General features: G+C 39.9%; 1 protein-coding gene across 1 annotated transcript in view; it reads left to right on the top strand.

The window, feature by feature from the left end:
- Positions 1-20,440, top strand: part of LOC114479198 (low-density lipoprotein receptor-related protein 8-like) — a 117,939-nt gene that overhangs the window by 26,139 nt on the left and 71,360 nt on the right. The gene's annotated exons all lie outside the window — the stretch shown is intronic.

Genomic DNA, 20,440 nt, shown 5'->3' with positions numbered 1-20,440 from the left:
TCTCCTTTCTTCCCGTGGAGATCTCTCAGCTAGGTGCCTGGACAGTGTTCTCCTGTGACGTCTCACCACAGGGGGTCAGAGGGCATTGGGACCGTTCTTTGAACTTATAGCATCCCACAGTATCTGTTTGATAAGGGGGAGAAGAGGGATGTTCTTCTTTTGATCATAAATGTCGCAGGGAGGTAATATAGGGGAAAACTGTCCTTGGATTCTCTGGTCCTTTTGTTTGGCCGGAAGGGGAGTCGTAAAAGAAGGGTTCATACTACGTACTTCAAATAGCTGGTTCAGTCTTAGCGGCTCCGGTATTGAGTTCACAGACCACATAGTGGGGTTAGTCCTGCATCTCAGAGTTACGGGGGCAGTTGTGTTTACACAGTTCGTGATAACACAAAAACAGGCTCCTTGGTTAATTCTTGCTAGCAAAGGGGGAAGATTTATGCTTGAGGTGCTTTTGTTCCCTACACATATAAATCATACAGTTGTGGTCTATATAAAGTGGAACTGCAATGCTTGGGTCTGAATTCCTCATTATTATTGCTCCACAGGCCCCTTTTCTACCCGTTTTCTGATGAGCTTCTGAGAGCAACTCGTTTTGGTGCGGTCTCTTTAAATGCAAATGAGACACTTCATACCCCGCCCCCTCTCCAAGTTGCAGAGGTGACACTCTGTTCAACTCCACCCTGCTCGACCATTTTTGTAGTTTGATAGAAGAGATATGATTGTCGAGCGGCTCAGAAACTTTTTATCCACACATTATTTACAAAATGTCAACAACGGAAGACTTGTCCATCCAGCCTTACATGTTCGAGCCAGAGTCTGACCCGGCGGAGCGAGATGAAAATGATGATGAACCTGCAGAACGTCTTCATATGGATGTTAACAAGTGAGCTAACACAAGCGCCGAGCTAGCGCCAATCTATTGTCACGAAATGCATTTTAATAGTCTTTTCGGAGACAAAAACGGCAAAATGAAATGACTAATGAAAACTTTAGACTTAAATTAAATCACGTAGGCCATATCATCAAGGATCTAAAACGAGCACACAGCGCTAACATATGAAGACGGTGCAACTGCTAATGCTAACAAAACAATGACAGGGACGTCTTATCACATTTTTTAGCGTTATTTACAGCTTACCGAAGTGCTCTGTTCGTCGTCTCCAAAGATAGAAGGAATTGAACCCTCAATCAGACAAAGTCTTTCGGCAAATACTTCTTTATACTGGTGGAGGTTGCTGAAGCAGTCATCCTTGAAGTGCTTTGCGCACCCAAAAATGACCTTACCCACAGATGTGGGTACATTTCCGTGAAAAATAAAACTCAACCAGGCACTTTGAAAAGGTTCTGATGCTGGGAGACGGTGTAATGAAGCGTGTGGGTTACTACATCCAACAACCAAACATTTTGACTTATCCTCTCGTAACTTCGGCATCCTTGAGCTTGGACTACAAAATAAAAGCGAGAAATAAAAATGGCGGATTGCTCGAAGTTTTGGGACTGGAGTCAATGTCTCAATTTGGCAGTTCCGCTGCAAATACTGTGACGTTATTGTTCAAAAAACGTAATAGAGAATCGAAAAATTGAAACAGATTGAAAAATATGACCAAAACAGAATATAAAGATATCAACGGAGCACCTGAAGAGACTTTTTTGAGCTTTTCTGTACTTCTAAGCACTCTAAATATACAACAAAATGCATTTAAGGGCTAAAAAAGTGGATTTAGCATGATATGTCCCCTTTAAATGAACAGATGCCATCAACATTGTGTGTTTCAATTTAGACGCATATTTAAATCAAAGACTGTAGATCTTCATACTTATTCAGGATTAACAATGTGTGTTTGTTTTAAACTCTAAAGTTTAAAAGTAGCTTCAGTAAAAAGGTTTTCCCTGATGGAAAACGAGGTTGAAGGGAAGATGTGTGGAATTATCAGCTAGCAGATGGTTCGTCTAAGTTGTGCTTGACCTAATGTGCGAAGAGGAGCTCCATTATGATCAAAGCTTTACTACTAAGCTCCGTCTAGGGGCAAATATGAAATGCTCAGCTACAGGCCACTCATATGTCACACACAGACACATACAGACAGACTGGCTTCTCTCTAGTGGCTCTTACTTTCCACGTAGAAAAACTGAGTTTTTTTGTTGTTGTTTTTCACATCTTTTGTAATTCAGAAATTGGGTAATCTCATTGGACATAGATCAGCTGTAGAATAAAGGAACAGGAGGTATCGTGAAAGGAGAAAAATGAAAGGGAAAGAACAAGAGGAGGGCACGGGGAGGTTGTTGTGGAGAGAGAGGAGATGGGGGAAGGGAAGAAGCAGTGATGAAGAGTGCTGCAGTGTCATTGATTTTAGAGTAGTTGTTTCACCGTCTTATGGTTATGATGCAGATCAGATAAAAGTGGAGACGAGACGTGCTTGGCAGTCACCTGTCACCCTCTCTAGAGAAAAGTTAGAGCTGGTTTTCCTGTCCCAATTGATTACCGCAACATGACAATAAAGCTGAAAACAAGTGATAGGAAAGGTTTAAAAAGGAATAGTAAAATGGGAATTCTCACTAAGAATCTTTCAGCGCTGAGGATTCGCCAAAGGTTTGGGGGTAAAATTCCCAACACTACATTTGAACACCTTCAGCACCAGGCTGATCCAACCAATTATTGTGTGTGTATCTGATCCCTATTTTTAACAGTCTTTTACTTAATTATACACTTATTTAACATTTATTCTATTTTTATATTTGTTTGTTTGTCTTGTCTGTGAATAGTTTAACTCAATCAATTAACTAATATACATATTTTAATGACATTTTCAGTGATAATTTGAAATTGGATAAGGAACAATTGTTTTGATTTTGAATTTTAAATAGTCTAGATTTTGATCTGGATCAATATCTCGAATCTGGATCTGTTTTAAAAATCTTTCATCTCTAGCAAAATTTTACCAATTAAACTGGAGTAGGATTTTTCTAAGAAATGGCAATTGAATTATGTATTTCCTTTTAGTTTAAATTGGGCCAGCTCAAATGTTTCATCCCTGATGTGATATGTAATGTCGCGTGCTTTTGATGGAGCCATCTGAGCCTAACACGCATGAAAGAAACTGGTTATGAGCTGCCATTTCGCCTTCATCCTTCACATGATACTCATTCAGATGGGAAGTTATGGTTTGTGCTGATACTTTTTGGGAGCAAATGGAGAAGCGGTGATGGTGGTAAGCAAGCCTTTAGTCCCAGATTCAGTAAATTTGCTTTGTAGTGGGAAACTGCTGGATACTTTTATATGACAGTTTACGGAACTTCCATGTGCTTTGTTTTGAAAAGAAAGAAGATATTAAAAACAGGGTAATGTTGAGGGAAAGCCGACCTACTTGTACAAGTGCAGGACAGAGTTGAATTGTGTTCAAGCAGCAGCTGAAACTAAAATATGAATGTGTTTTAATTACGCTCTCCTAGTACTTGTGGCACATTTTCTAGAACATGAGATTTGACCTCGGGCAGTAGTGCAGCTATGTTCAGTTTCCTCTGCAGTCTTCTCTCATCGCCTTGTCACACCGATTTCATTGCTTTTGTTTTCAGGCCAGTGATGGTATTTCTGGAAATCTGGGCTGCTGTTGGTGTTGGGTTTGATGCTGTTTAAATCAAGACTAAATCAAAGACAAACAAGTGTAAGAAGGTTAATCCACCGACTTCCATGACAGTCATTACAGTCACTCAGTTTAAGGACAGGCACTATTATCCAGGGTGGCACACATTTTCACTAAAAACGTGAGTGCACTATAACATCTCTTTAATACATTTGGCTGCACTGATAGAGTGGCAAGTCTTTCCAAAACTATATTATTTTCTAACCTCAAGAAGCAAAATGGTGAGGCTTGTCCACAGTAATAACAACAGAGCTCACCATCTCAGAGGGCTTTTAGAGCAGAAATGGATGACTGTAATGATATGCATCACCCACGAGCACTTTTCCAGATTAATTTATACAGTGTTGGAATGAGGGACACTTGGAAGGATCAAAGCCCAGTGCACAGTGTTCCTTAGCCCTTCTCAGTTCTATGTCTGCCAAAAAATGTCTAGATGTCAACATTTTAGTCCAAATAAATGTACCCATATTCATAAACTTGCAGCCTTGAGCCAATCTGTCTTATTTAGAGTATTATGATATTGAACTGTTTACTTTTCCCCAAAGCTCAAAGCACTTTTTAGGAAACATGAAAGAGTTGACAAATGGATATATTTTGATTAAAGGGTAATATGGCATTAATTATTCAGTTTTTTTTTGTTAATTAAAGCAATGCAAGCCCTTTTAAAGTCTCAATTTTTGAGCCTATGATTCACCATTTGTGAAAAGGATATACTGTACACACACTATTCCATGCATAGAAATCAATGGTTCTGTCTTTAATCAACCATAATGACAACAAGGTCAGCAACATGCACACTAATGAGCAGTTTCACTTTACTGGACATGTCTACTCAGAGTTCCATAGCTTTATCTTTGTGACAAACAAACCTGTTGCTAAGCTAAGCTGGCAGGGTGGGCAGCTGATCACTGCACTAAAACATGGCAACCTCCTCGGTCTTGGCGTTGTTGGTAGATTCTCTTCCCATGGTTTGTTTTTGACAGGATCTGAGTTCCTAATTCTCAACAGTGAACCTTGACTTTTAGCATCGCAGTGCTAAAACAATTGTCCTATTATTTAGCCTTTGATTTTAATTTTTTTTTATCCTTCAGCCAATTATCATCAGTTTGATGAGAGGTTTAGTAACATCCTGTTAAACTGTGAAGCTGATTAAAAAGTTGACTTTCCTGTTCTGTAATGACAGAGGGCAGTAATCAATTATGTGCTGTCGCCTGAATGAATGCAGAATGACTTGGGGCTGCGTCAAGATGCATCGATTCAATAATTATTTCCTGAATCCAATGGATCTTAGTCATCTTTAATTAACCAACATTTACTGATCTACCGCTCTGAACACTCAAAGTGAGAACACTTAGTGCCCTAAAAAAATCCACGTTAACGGAATGGCGGACAGAATCACGGAACCGACTGGAATCCACTGTTCAACACGGAAATGGACAGAATTAGGAAGAAACGTCGCGAGGCAAAGGACGTTGTTTTTATGGGGAAATGTCCACAGGCCACAATCAACAACCTGATCAACTCTATGCCAGGGAGATGTTTTGCACTACGTGAGGCAAATGGTGCCTCACTCAGTGTAAAACAGCACATTTCAGGGTGGCCTTTTATTGTGGCCACTCTGAAATGTTCTCTTTGGTTTTTAAATATTGTCTTTGGTTCATGTTAAGATCTGTTCCTCTGTGTATCTTAGTAGTGATGTTTTTCCTTAACTTTCCCACGAGGCGATGCAGTCTGCTGCCTGTAATCCCTCGACTATCTTTGAGGTCTAGGTATCAATTTATGTTTAATTTTGTGACTTAAAACCCAATGGCTATGATTTCAAAGAGTTGGAAATTTGATATTTTTTTTATCTCTGCTGTAGAGAAAATAAAGATGCTGCTTATTTCATTTCAAATGTATTTTTGGCATGGGTCACAGAGGAAAACCTCTGTGCCACATGTAGAGCTATTTATATCTATTGGACCAAGACTGTATAAAACACTTTAAATGTGTGAATGTGAGGTGAAGCATTGAATAGAAGAAGCAAGTATATGTGCAGACATGTTTTTGCGATCTTTAATGGTTGGAAGCGGAGTGATCAATACATCAGTGAGTCTGGGAAAAGGTCTGTGATTGCTGCTAGGGATGGACAAATAGCACTGTGGGTTGTGTGCCCTGCACAGTCTCTGTCCCACAGTGTGGAATTCAAACCAAATTCCATTAAAAGCTGTGTTCTTCCAGCTTTTGGAAGAGGCATCTGCTGCTGTGCTGTTTTTGAAAAATCTCCACTGAAGCGTGCAGGCGAGGCTCTGGAGGGAAGAGCTTTGGTGGAGATGTCAGATGTTTGGCCTAAGGACGGACCCAAAACTATGTTTTTACAGATTATCTGGACCATAGAGACTTTGTTACTAAAAAATCCAGAGCAGGTGACAATCTGCGCCAACCTGCTTACATTTCTGCACTACTATATCTTTTCACTTTTCACTTCTAATTGTGAAATGTATTAAACTTCAAGGATTTTATGTCATTCAGGATTTTCTAATAGGTTTTGTGCTGATTTTTGTTTGTGATTTCATTCTGAACTTTGGTTAGAATTTACAAATCTGACTGCAAACTTGTCCTCATTTGTCCAATCGTGAGAAATATGTACTTGTACACATTAATGTATATAACAAGAATGTGAGGGTTTTTCACACGTTAGAGAGCAGGTGCTTGGAGGCCAAAGAGGCCTTAGAAAAGAGCATGATTGCCATGAAAATTGTTTGAGTGTAAATCTTGCTGTGTTTCCGTTTCTGTTTCTGGAGGCTGTGATCAGCAGCTCAAACTATAAGGAGGGAACATTGTCTGATCTTATCCACAGATGTAAAGAGTACAGCAGGGTTGAGTTTATGGAAACACCTACTGGTTAAATCCTTCTGCTTTCCACCATAACATTGTTCTTGTTGAGGAAGTACATGAAAAACTCTGTCACTGCTGAATAACTAGTGTTCCTTCAAACTATAGAAACAAAGCAGTTCATATGAGGTCTTCCGTTGCACTGTTTTCCTTTACCTTGTAGTTTTCTTTCAGAGCTGTTTTCCATTTGTGACAGATACGTCTGTTGGGCTCTGTGCAGACATCCCTTGGGTTTGATTTTGCTCCCTGTTGAATCATTAGCGGAATGCTGGGAATCATACAGGGAACGCTCAATACAACGTACCGTATAACCACTACTACTACAACAATTGTTTTACCACCATAATGAGATGCAAACGTTCGGCCTGAATCTAGGTTACACTTTTCTGAAGATGTGGTATTTGCTCATAGCACCAAGTACAACATTACAGCAAAGTTGCATCACTGGTACAGCTTTCGAAAGCGCTGCATGTGAGCTTTAACAAAAAAGGAGTGTATGCCCAAAAATGCATGCAGCATAGTGTTTGAATTACATGCCAAACTATAGTGGTCCACAACCAGCTGTGCCTCTGTCAGAGCTCTAACTCCTGTGAGCTTCAGTAAAAACCACTGACAGGGAAGCTTGGCTGAGGTTGGAGTGTCTCTAGGTTTACCAGGAGGGAAACCTAGAGCTAATGTGACTTGACAGGAGGCAAGAAAAAATGATATCTTTAGGAGTCTGCAGGCTATAATTAGTGCTCCATGTGTCTTTGAGCAGGACACAAGGTCAGCAACAAAAGCTGGACAGTTTACCTTTGGCACACTGCAGGTTTGACTCCAGGCTCTATGAACAATCTATTTGCTGAATGGTGTTAGTGTCAGTAAGGATAAACATTTTCAAACCATTTAGAACTCCTGATAGATATGCAGTTGTTGCTTTTTACACTTTCTCAACCTTGAGGTCACGAGACACTGGGAGGGGGTCGCCAGATGCCTTCAAGAAACTTAGAATATCTTTTGAACTATTTGAGACCATTTTTGCTAATTTTTTACTCTTTTTCTGGAACTACACCAAACTTGCCATATTTTAACCTATTGTTAACACTTTTTCTTGCCATGTTTTTGCTTCTTTTAATGCCTTTTTGCTACATTACTCCCATTTCTGCCACCATCAAATTCCAATGCCTTTTCTGCACATTTTTCCACTTTCAAGACTTTTTTCTCACCTAATATCGTTTATGTTGACCCGTTATTGTCACTTTTAGCCACTTTTCTTTATAATTCATGCCCATTAGTTACCACTTTAAACTAATTGTTCCAATATTGACACTTTGAACCCTTTTTACCACTTTTCTGTCCATTTTTAGCCACTCTAATTTGCCACTTTTAACAAACCTGAGCTTTCTACATCTGACATTGACCAGCTAAGCCTCAGCTAAGTGTGATGGCAGAGTCCTACTAAATAGGTCTGTGCTAACTTAAGCACATTCACGTGAATGGCGTCTAAGGACTAAGAAGTAGGAGCAGTGAAATGTTGATAACATGGGCCTCAAAGGAGAAGACTCCAGGTGGGTTTGGCAGAGCGTGGAGCTCCTTCTAACTGAACCTCCTCCAGGAGACATAACATGGGTGGGTGAACAGTTCTCATTCTGTCTGTGTCACGTCCCATTGGTAATGTTCACAATAAGTGATAATGTTATTCAGATGTACTTAAACTGCATCTCTTAGTAGTAGTCAAAAGGTCAAAAATGATGCAGATTAATGTGCATTAGTTTGCACTTCCATGATTAAATGGCATGTGAAGTATGTAACAGCAGTATCCAAGCAATAAGTGACACATATCATTCCCTGTAGGATCTCACTTTAAATATTCTTGATTTTGTGGAACAATTTGAGGAAAATTAATGGACTTTAAAATCTTGAGGATTTCTTACAACAATTTGCTACAAAAATGCAGAGAAGTATGAACCATGGCAAATATTGTGAACTTTTATTGAATAAGTGCATTTAGAGGGACTGAGATATTGACAACTGAATTACTGTAGTTGGCAATTTACACAATAATTCATATTCTCGCTGTCATTTTTGCGTTCTCCTGCGGGGCCACATTGGATGCTTAAAGGGGCAGATTTTGAGTTTGACACGTGCACTAAAGCAGGGGTTCTCAACTGATCTCACCCTGGGACCCACATTTAGCCCCAGGCATTAAATCGCTACCCATTTTATTGAAGAAGTCAACCAACCAAATTATTTTTTTCAAAAATAGCTGTTAAAAACACACATATATAATCTTAAATGCATATATTTTCCTGTGCAACATGCATTTCACAGCATACTTATCAATAGAAAAGTTACTTTCAAAATAAGACAAGTCCAACATGAGAGACATTTGGTATTTATTTATTTTTGAGCAGCTGTCCACGACCCACTCAGTACAGGTCCGCCACCCACTTTTGGGTCACGACCCACCAGCCTCTGGATTGGCAGACAGGGGTGGTGGTCCCCCTTTTTAAGAAGGGGGACCGGAGGGTGTGTTCCAATTATAGAGGGATCACACTTCTCAGCCTCCCCGGTAAGGTCTATTCAGGGGTACTGGAGAGGAGGGTCAGCCGGATAGTTGAACCTCGGATTCAGGAGGAGCAATGTGGTTTTCGTCCTGGCCGTGGAACTGTGGACCAGCTCTACACCCTCAGCAGGGTCCTTGAGGGGTCATGGGAATTCGCCCAACCAGTCCACATGTGTTTTGTGGACCTGGAAAAGGCATTTGACCTTGTCCCTCGGGGATTCCTGTGGGGGGGTATCGAACCTCCTGATAGGAGCTGTTCGTTCCCTGTATGACCGGAATCATAGTCTGGTCCGCATTGCCAGCAGTAAGTCGAAATCGTTTCCGGTGAGGGTTGGACTCCGCCAGGGCTGCCCTTTGTCACCGATTCTGTTCATAACTTTTATGGACAGAATTTCTAGGCGCAGTCAGGGCGTTGAGGGGGTCCGGTTCGGGGGCCTCAGTATTGCATCACTGCTTTTTGCAGATGATGTGGTCCTGTTGGCTCCAACATACCGTGACCTTCAACTCTCACTGGATCGGTTCGCAGCCGAGTGTGAAGCGGCCGGAATGAGAATCAGCACCTCCCAATCCGAGTCCATGGTTCTCGACCGGAAAAAGGTGGAGTGGCTTCTCCGGGTTGGAGATGAGGTTCTGCCCCAGGTGGAGGAGTTCAAGTACCTCGGGGTCTTGTTCACGAGTGAGGGAAGGATGGAGCGAGAGATCGACAGGCGGATTGGTGCGGCGTCTGCAGTGATGCGGAGTCTGCACCAGTCCGTCATTGTAAAGAGGGAGCTGAGCCAAAAAGCGAAGCTCTCTATTTACAGGTCGGTCTACGTTCCAACCCTCACCTATGGTCATGAACTTTGGGTCATGACCGAAAGAACAAGATCACGGGTACAAGCGGCCGAAATGAGTTTCCTCCGTAGGGTGGCTGGGCTCTCCCTTAGAGATAGGGTGAGAAGCTCAGTCATTCGGGAGGGGCTCAAAGTAGAGTCTCTGCTCCTCCGCATCGAAAAGAGCCAGATGAGGTGGCTCGGGCACCTAATTAGGATGCCCCCTGAACGCCTCCCTAGTGAGGCGTTCAGGCGTGCACTAGGGAGGCGTGCACTAGGGAGGCGTGCCCTGAACGCCTCCCAAGTGAGGCGTTCAGGGCGCGTCCCTCCGGAAGGAGGCCCCGGGGAAGACCCAGGACACGCTGGAGAGACTATGTCTCTCGGCTGGCCTGGGAACGTCTCGGGGTCCCCCCGGAAGAGCTGGAGGAAGTGGCCGGGGAGAGGGAAGTCTGGGCCTCCCTACTGAGGATGCTGCCCCCGCGACCCGGAAACGGCTAAGCGGGAGAAGATGGATGGATGGATGGACCCACCAGTTGAGAATCGCTGCTCTAATGCAATACTATAGTGTAAAGCAGTGATTCCCAATCTTTTTTGTCCCGTGCACCCCCTTTGCATTTTTGTCAAATCATGTGTACCCCCTCTTCACATAAGTACCAACTCCATATGCTTTTTCATTTGTAGAACAGTGGGATCTCCTAAACCTCTAAATGTGTCTCGAACTGGTTCCCTAAGGCTTAATCTATCTACCTATAAAGGCAAGGATGGTCTGTGTGCGTGTGGAGCAAATATCTCCCAGGCGCGGTGCGAGTTCGACCTGAAACTTGGTCAACGGGTTCCAAATACCCCAAGTGTGTGTATCTGTTATTTTTGGAGTTATTGGGTCATTTCAAAATGTTTATTTTAGTTTTATTTCACTTCTGGACGGCCCCAAAATAAAACCTATTCAACTTTTGACCTCAGGGTGTGAGGGGGCGCTAGCGCACCATCTATATCTATTTCGCTTGACGGCAATGGCTGCTGTGTTGAAAGCTGCACATTTCTCTTTCTTTCTTTCTTTTATTGGTTTATTTGAAAGGGGACAGTGCAATTTCATATAACCCATGAAGAAACATGGTTAAAAAAAAGCCAGAATTAGCCAGAAGGCTATTTTTCATCTGTAGTCCCCTGGCCAAGATGTAAAAAGGCATTAAAATACAAGCATGACAATACATGTACAACACGCGCGTGTGCGAGAGAGAACTAACGGAGGAGATTAGAGTCCAAGGTAGAGAGTCACACACACACACACACGCCGATCAGGTGCGCTTCACTATCGATCACCGTCTACGTGTCTATGTATGTACCACCATTTAGTCCGGTTACAGTCAGTGTCACGACACCCGTCCATTAGGTGGTAGTGACTGTAGTGTTGAGTCAGATCAGTAAACGGTGCTACATAGTGAAGCCCGCCTGATGATTACTGCAGCTTCACTCACGACACACCTGCCACTACACTTAACTAAAAATAGATACGTTTAGTGAAAGTTAGACAGGCACACACACACTAAACAACAAAAAATATGAAAATGACTCAAAATACACAAAACTAAATATTTATACAAAAATTACACAAAAGACAAAAAAATACACCAAACGACAACAAAGACATGAAAATGACTCAAAATACACTAAACTAAATACTTATAATCCCACATGAATGCATGGTTCCGATGGGCACTGTACATTACAGAAAAAAACACTAAACGAAAAAAATATAAAAATGAGTCAAAAAAATGTCTCAGAATTAAACCAGGGAAATTGCACACGCTATTTTACTTTGCACCTGCAAATAAACCCCTTTATAATGCTACGGATTATGTTATTATTATGCCCATAATTGACAAGTCTTCTTAAGCTCCCACTATATGAATACATACTTCCGACGGGCACTGTACTCGACTTCAAAAAAACATACATTTACAGAAAAATACACAAAATTACTCCTGATTCACACTACAATAGCAACAAAAACAATACTTATACAAAAAAACATACATTACAAAAAAAAATTAAAATAAAAAAAACAGCAAACATTTATGCACAAAAAGACAACAGAAAGATACATAAATACACATGACTCCAAAAAACATGTGTTACAGAAAAATACACCAAACAAAAAAATATAAAAGTGATGATGAAGTCAGGCACATGTCCCATAGAATTAAACCAGGAAAATTGCACCCGCAAATATACCCCTTATGCTCCCACATGTATGCATACTTCCAACGGGCACTATACTAGTAATACAAATTCAAAACAATGAGTGAAAGTTAAAGTGGACTTTAGCTAAACTACAACTTTTGTGATTACTTCAATAATAAAATACAGTCTCCTTTGTAAAATATAGCTTGTCTCCTATTGTCAGAAGTGTAATAAAAAAGGCTACAGCATTAAATAATCCTGTTTTAATAAATTACAAGAAAATAAAGTATTTTTATTAAGCAATCATACTGTTAGTTTATTGTGAATTTGTCAACAACGACAAAAAAAAAATTGCCTAAAAAGGAATTAGGAACATTTACTGATAATTTTTAATTGAATCGTTAAATCTTCCTGAGTAGCCCCTGCAATGTGCTCCTGTACTCCGAGAGGTACACATACCCCAGTTTGGGAACCACCGGTGTAAAGCATGTCCCATTATTTTCATTATTTCACACTAAAGTTATTTTTCCACTTTTTAACGGATCTCCCTCCTTTGATTCTCCCGTTGCTCCCACTGCTCATCCTGCCCTCACACTCACCACACTCTGCCATCAGCATCACTTTTTCAAACATTTCCTAATTAAAACACACAATCATTCCAAGCAGATGGTACGAGCTGGCCTGGGTAATAATTGCTGAGCGAACCGCGGCCCCTGTAGACCTAGAGTGAAACGAGTTGCGAGCTCAGAGGCAGGAAGCTCAGGTTTCCTGAAGAGAAACTGCTTCCCATGAGCCCATTTGACGGGTAGGGGCCACGCACCGCATCAGCAGGGGATTTTCAATAGCTTTAGTCATGTGATTAAATGAAGTCGTAAGCACAGGCTTTACCGGCAGCGCCTTCAGTCTTATACTCTACACTCATCTGTCTTTCCATTGCCCTCAGTGGGACTCTGCATAATTAGCACATCATTAACACCCCAGCTTGGATTTGGATGTATTGGAGTAAAGGAATTGTTTGGGGGTTGAACTGTTTAGATCCTTACTGAATAATAATTCTAAGGTGCTTTTATTGAGAATTTGTTGCAAACACCTTGTGAATCTAATTATGTTGTCACAGGAGGTGAGATGTGTTTAAAGCCTGCTTTCTGACTGACAAACCTGAGAAATTAAGATAGTATTCAAACCTGCATGTGTGTGTGTGTGTGCGTGCGTGTGGTCTTTGCACACTGTGCGTGCTATTAATGAGGTTATCCACTTGAGGGAGGAGTTACTCAAAAGGATGTCACATCCCACATTAGGAACATAATCACATGTCTTCACCTTCAACAAAAGCTCACATTTCTGCTTTCTATTAAACATACAAGTGGCATTTAAACTTCACTGAAAAACACCCAAATGCTTTATATAATGGAAGAAAATAGTGTTTCTGTTAAATAGGGGATTGAGCATTAAACAAATAGAGTAAAAATAAGTAGATCCTGTGAATGGAAGAACAACACGTTGGAGTGTCATATACTCCATTATTATCATTATTTTTGAAGAGCAAAAGTTTACATGGTGATATTTTGATCAAAATATGCTATTTTCACAGTTTTACACTTATTCAAAGTGTGGTCAGAACTTGATTGCACCCACTTCATTCAGCTGGAATTACCTTCATCATCAGCGTCACCAACTCCAACTTTGTAGCATCGGCTATCGCCTACTTTAATCACATTATCTGTAAATATCTGTAAGAAAAATGCTATACTTTTTGCAATCAAAATATTTGTTAAGACAAAAAACCAACAAAACTTAGAAATATACAAAACTTTAATAAATGAAAAATGTTTTGGCATAAATGTGTAGCTACAAGTCCAATATTTCAATTGTTAAAATTGTCAATGTGTTTTTAAGCAGCGTAACTTTTATTTTATAATAATACTATTTATTGTACTAATTTTATTTGCGTTAACATAGGGATTTTTTTGGGGCACACACAACCCCTGTGTCAAAATGGCAATATACGACATAAATCTCGATCATTTTAATTCAAATTAAGTTTGATCAAAAAGACAATTCTGGGTTAAATTTGCTGATACAAAATGCCAAACCGGCTCATTTATTAACAAACAACTGCACAATATGTGCCACTTTTGGCTTTTTCTGCAATAAGGGACAGCACGTGTGAGTGAGTTCTGTAATGTGGCTTGTTTAGAGGAAGGTCTGGGTTAGTGCGCACTCAGAAATTGATCTAACTCTGTTTTTCATGCTGTTCTTAGAAGTTGTGAAAGCAGCAACTCCCAAAATGAGTATGTTGATACAAAATAAGCTATGAAAAATTTGTATATTGATATAGGCGATGTTGTAATTTTCTATATCACCAAAATAGAAAACTTGATATTTTTTGAATATCGATATATCGCCCAGCCCTAGTACATATTTATGTTTTAGATAGGCCAAATAGCATCCAAAGTGTTTCAAAACCCATTAATTGCATTTGAGTACACTGAAACCACAGAAATTGGTACTATAGTGTCACAGACTGTTTGTAAGTGAAATTTAAAACCTTATGATTTGGTCAGATTGAGCCAAGGTCCTCAGCGTTTATACTCAAAGCAGACCCCAATAGAAAAAAAGATAAAAATTGATAGCTCCAGTTACTGTGTCGAGGAAAGGCTTTGGATTGTGTCCATAGGCAGTGAGAATGAAAACCTCACATTTACAAGTTTCTGCTGCAATCAATCCAGCTGTGCCAACTCGGTCGCATCACAAATGGATTCAAAGGACACTGGTTTCATTCTTCTTTGTCACCGCACAGCAAAGAAAACAAAAATAAAACTGGAGTGCACATTAATGCAAATGAAACAAACTGAAATCTCCGTCTCTAGAAGTTAATGATCACAGAAGGTTTTCCTGATGAGGACATTTAAAATGCTTGTTTTCTCTGCAGTTGAAACTCAGAAGTTTAACGCCGTCTGCACTTTGGTATCAAGCTTTGAGGCATCCTCTCCATGAGGAGATTGCATGTTCTCATTGTGTTTGCTTTGTTCACTATCAGATCTCATCAAGTTGAACAACTTATGGTTTAACAAATGGTTGAAAAAATTATATTTAAAGTTTTTGTTTTAAAGTTTCTTTCTGGAGTCGGCGAAGATCATTGTTTGTGCGTTTGTTGTGAAAAGTTCACTCTTTCTCAATGAAGTAAACATTAAGATCATCTAAAAATCAACATTCCTGGTTATAAAGTTGTTCCCTAAATTGTGCTGCTCCTTTAAAGACACACCAACACGATTATTTCTCCTCGTATTTCAAATTAAAGTAACAGTTTACACAAGGGGTTTAAAATCATTTCAGACATGATTATCTCGTTTCTAATATTGATATTGATATATATTGATGTTTAGTCAGGGTTAATTTGCTTCCTTCGTCTTCCTGACCATCATTTTCTTAAGTGACCAAATCTGGGACCAATTATTCTTAATGTCATTGCACATACACAAAGCTCCAACTATAGTCTCTAACCCAGTGGTTCGCAAACTGCGGTGTCGCTTCCCAGCAAGGCTGGTTTTTTGAGCCCAGGGCGACGCCTTGGTTCATGCACATCGGTCGTAATTACACTGGCTGGGATGCCTTAAGCTCGTATTGGGCTTAACCTTTAGATACGTCGATCTCTACTATCAGTCCGAGGTGTAAGCACACACCCTTTCTCTCTGTTTACAGCAACCATCATTATACTTAAGATGGATGTTGCGTCACACTAGTCAATCTCTCCACATCTGTACCAGACTGGTTTAATAGTTTAAATCCCACAACACCACATGGGCTGGGCAATAAGGACCAAAACTCATATCTCGATATTTTATTCTGAAAATAGCGATATAGATAGATTGTTTATTAATGCCGCAGTGGGGACATTTACTGACATGACAGCTTGAATAAAAGTGCAAAAAAAAACAGCGGAAGGCAACACACAGAAAAACCCAAAAGACACTCGAGAAATAGTGAACTGAAGATAAAATGAAATAACAAATACAATAATAGAAGCTATACATGAATAGAAAAATATAAGTAGAAAAAAATTATCTAAAAAGAATAAAGGATAAAAGATATATACATATTAACAGGCAATATACGATATTTAATATGAAGTCTGACCACAAAGACAATTCTGGCTTAAATGTTATCATCCAAATGCCACACAGGCACATTTACTATTAATCAGCTGCATAATATGTGCCACTTTAATATTTTACTCCTCTAAGGGACAGCATGTGTGAGTGAGTTCTGTAGTGTGGCTTATTTAGAAGAAGGTCTGGTTTAGGACGCATTCAGAAATCCATCGAACTGTTTTTTGCTGTTCTGAGAAGCAGTGAAAGTAGTGACTTCTAAAAAAAAGTATTTTAAAATAAAATAAGCTAGAAAAAAAAAAATATTGATATAGGTGATATTGTAATTTTTTTATATCCCCAAAAAAAATAAGTCGATATATCTTGAATCTTGTTATATCGCCCAGCCCATGAACAATAGTAGCATCACAATATACTTTCAGCACAACCATCCTTTCATTGTCCTACCCTGACTCCCTCTCACCTGTTTTTTCCCTCTCACCAAGGTGTAACACTGCCTTTTTTTTAATATCTTTCCTCTAATAAATATTTTCTCACCCTTCCTTGGGATGCAATAAAATAAAAAAGTATTTGCAATAAGAAAATATGAATAGTTATCGTAAAAAGATGATTGACCTTGTGCAGACACGGCAAGAAAAAAGTTTTTACATTGTGTGTCTTACGTTCCCTCTGGATGTGTTTCTCTGAAACATTTAAACAACAAACAATGAAAATCACTTTAGTTCCTGTGTGTTTTTAACCATGCTTTGTTCTATATATGACACAACTGACATGACAGTACCTAAATTTGGATTTTGATGGTTAGTCCTTTTAAAGCCATCCGAGGGATTTGTCTAATGTGACCATTGCTTTTTTCTTTCCTCGCCGTGTATATCACTGAACACTAAATCTAATTTAAAGCATCACAGCCAAGATTGTGCAACCACAGAAATTGCTGTGATTGTGTAACACAGCAGAGACCTCAGCAGAGTCTTTTAGCAAGTGATTTATTAGACTGCTCTAGGAGATGCAGGGTTAAGAAATTAAATGGTCTGACTCGTGCTCACGCAGCTCCCTGCCCGCCCACAGGAGACTTCAGTCATTTTGTCTTGTGAGTGATAAGTGTTTTAGGGGAAAAGGTTTTCTATGATGTTGTTGGGATGATGCTTACAGTCTTTTTGATCATGATTTGGATTGCAGATTTCAGTGATAAGTGGCGATGCTATGTTGTGAAGTAGTTTGAACAGAATAGAGTAGGGGTCTGCAACGTTTACTCTCAAAGGAGCCGTTTTGCCACATCTCACCTGGATTAAAGTCCTTCCGGAGCTGAAAAAAATACTTTCTTAATGAAGACAATACAGTGTATTGAATTCTATACAGTTAAAATTATATAGAATAATGTTTGATTTAATTTGATTTGATTTGATTTATATTGATTGTGTAAATGTCAACTTAAAAACAGTTTAAAATAAAATAACATCAAGAAATAACAACCATACAGTATCTTGCATCTTCAAATTCTTACGCATCTCAGTTTACATTGAACAAAATTTTATATAAAGAATTTTTTTTTTTTTAGTTAGTTAATGTATTTGAAGGGCCACAAAAAATTTCTTGAATTTGATAACGCATGATAATGTGGTCAACACATGCTAATTGCTCATTTCTTGCCATACATAAAGCGTACATATTTAACCGGCACATTGGTGGTTAAATAAATCTTTCCCCACACAATTAAAATCTCTATTTTCTTCCAGAAGAGTGTTTTTGTTGGTTTAGTTATAATACCAGGGATTTAAAACTTAAGGTTAGTCACAGGTGCAGGAAAGTTGATGGTCTGTAGATGTTGCAGGAGGTGAAATAGGAAGGTGCTCATTGCACAACGTGATTTATTGTTATATCATTATTTTATTTGTCATTAATCATTAATAGCCTCTGTAAGAAAATAACTCTTTATTTCAATATATTTTTTAAAACTATAGGGAGTTGCAGGCTGCAGACCCCTGGAATAGAGCAAAGACACTGTTTGAAACTAGGCTTTACACGATCAGGATTTTTGGACCGATCAGTGTATTTGAAAAAAACGATTACTGACCCGGTCATAGGAATTCAGGTGTTTTTTTTTTAAGGTACCGACCGAATCCCTTCGGTACCACCTGATACAGATTAATGGAAAATCAAGTGGTTCCATGTTTCTGGACTTAAATGCAGCCTTGTGGCTGTGAGAGAGTGGAATAGTTGAAGAATTTCCATGCTGGACCTGAACATAACATTTGTTGTCAAAGTGTGTGTGTGTGTGGGTGCGTGGCCCTTTAACTTCGAATGAATGTGCTGGTCGCTCGACCAGTGTGCGGAGCGAGGGAGCGTGTGTGATCGGAGCAGATCGATTATAAGCTGTATGTCATTTTTGAGTGATTGGCAAAATAAATGTTGCAGCTGTTGAATTAAACCGGAGTCCCAAGTCATACTGAATGACTGCTGTGAAGCAAGGGGGACCATGGTCTGAAGACAAGACACAGGTAAGCTTGGTTAACACATTGCATGCACAAAAGCGTCATGGCTTCGCTTTTTAAAAAGCGATGCAGACCAAACATTGCAAAAAACATAGCAGATGTAAATGTGAGCTGCACTCCAGCACTTGGACCTACTGTTGCTTATAGGTCATATTCACAGGTGCACAGCGGAGGTGGGACACGTGCACCTCTATGTTTACCATCACCCTGAAACGGACAGAAGTGGCCGGTATGAAAGCGACAGTACATGTGAGCTCATTGCTCCGCTCTAGGACTCGCCTTTTCTCCGGTGACCATGGCTCAGGTGTTAGAGGGGTCGTTTTATGATCGAGAGATTGGGGGTTTAATCCCAGTCTATACCTGTCTGTGTCAAAGTGTCCTTGGGCAAGACACTGAACCCTAAGTTGCTCCCAGTGGTTGACTAGTGCCTTGCATGGCAGCTCAGTAAACTTGGCGTGTGAATGTGAGCTTGAATGAGTGAGCTGATATGTAAAATGCTTTGGGACTACATCAGTGTAGGGATAAAGCGCTATATAAATCAAGTCCATTTACCATTTTAATGTGCTCGGGCTAAATAAACAAAACAAGCGACACACACGCACACGCACACACACACACATACACACACACACACACACACACACACACACACACACACACACACACACACACACACATACACACAGCTAACAGCAGATGCTGCCCCCGCTTTCAGAGCCAGTAGACTGGGGTAGAAGTCCGGCGCCCAGCTGCTTCACTCCAACCAATCGACTTTTTCACCATTTGCTCATAGGTTTTCACCTTTGTGCACAAATGTGAGTGAAATAAAGCCGTGTCACGTAAGGCAAACAACTCTTTGATGTAAATGAGATGGATAAAACAATGCAATGGGAACATCTACAGAAAGTGTCATCATGACAATGATGTCATTGATCGGACCAGTGCATTAATACAATAATGCCGATCACATTAATTGGATAAAATGCAAATTCTGTGAATGGGTTTGGTCCAGAATACATCAGTGAGATGTTAGTCAGGTATGAACTCAGCAGGTCTCTCAGATCTATGGACACAGGTCAGATAGTGGAGCCCAGAGCTCACAGTAAACATGGTGATGCTGCTTTTAGTTGTTATGCTGCAAAAAAAGTGGAACAAACTACCAGCAGAGCTGAAGTCATCATCCAATGTGAACATTTTTAAATCCAAGTCAAAGGCACTTCTTTTTTCTACTGCTTATGACTGAGAGGGAGACTTTTAATAAGTTCATTGTTGATTTAATGTTTTCATTGTTGATTTCAAATTCTGTTTAATGTTTTCTGTTGTATTTTTAATCAGATAAAAACACTGAATTGTCTTCTGTATGAAATATGCTATACAAAGGCTATGAGGACATCAACCAATAAGATCTCTGTGCTATTTAGGAAAGTTTATTGTGTGTACTTCATTCTAAATTTTCAACTGTTTACACCTTGTGTTTATAACCCCGAGGCTTTGCTCTATAGCTACCTTGCAGCTTTTCTCAGTTTGTAGGATACAGAGGTAAAAGACTTAGCCTTTTTAAAACTTGCAGTGTTCAGCAATCAGTATCCATTTCTCTGCCCTATGATAGAAAACTTGAAGGAGGGATTAGATGCATTTTGCACAAGCAGATGAAGATGAGGGAAGGCAGATGGGGGGAGTAAAGCAGGACGGTGAATTATCCTCAAGAAAATAGGCAACGCAGTGATAATTAGTCGAGGATATCAGAAAAGAGGGAGAGTGCTGTAGACGGCCACGCAGGAATAAT

Source organism: Gouania willdenowi, chromosome 17 (assembly GCF_900634775.1).
Source record: "Gouania willdenowi chromosome 17, fGouWil2.1, whole genome shotgun sequence".
Taxonomy (NCBI): Eukaryota; Metazoa; Chordata; class Actinopteri; order Blenniiformes; family Gobiesocidae; genus Gouania; species Gouania willdenowi.
Note: the sequence above shows the minus strand (reverse complement) of the source record. Positions and strands in the feature narration are given on the sequence as shown.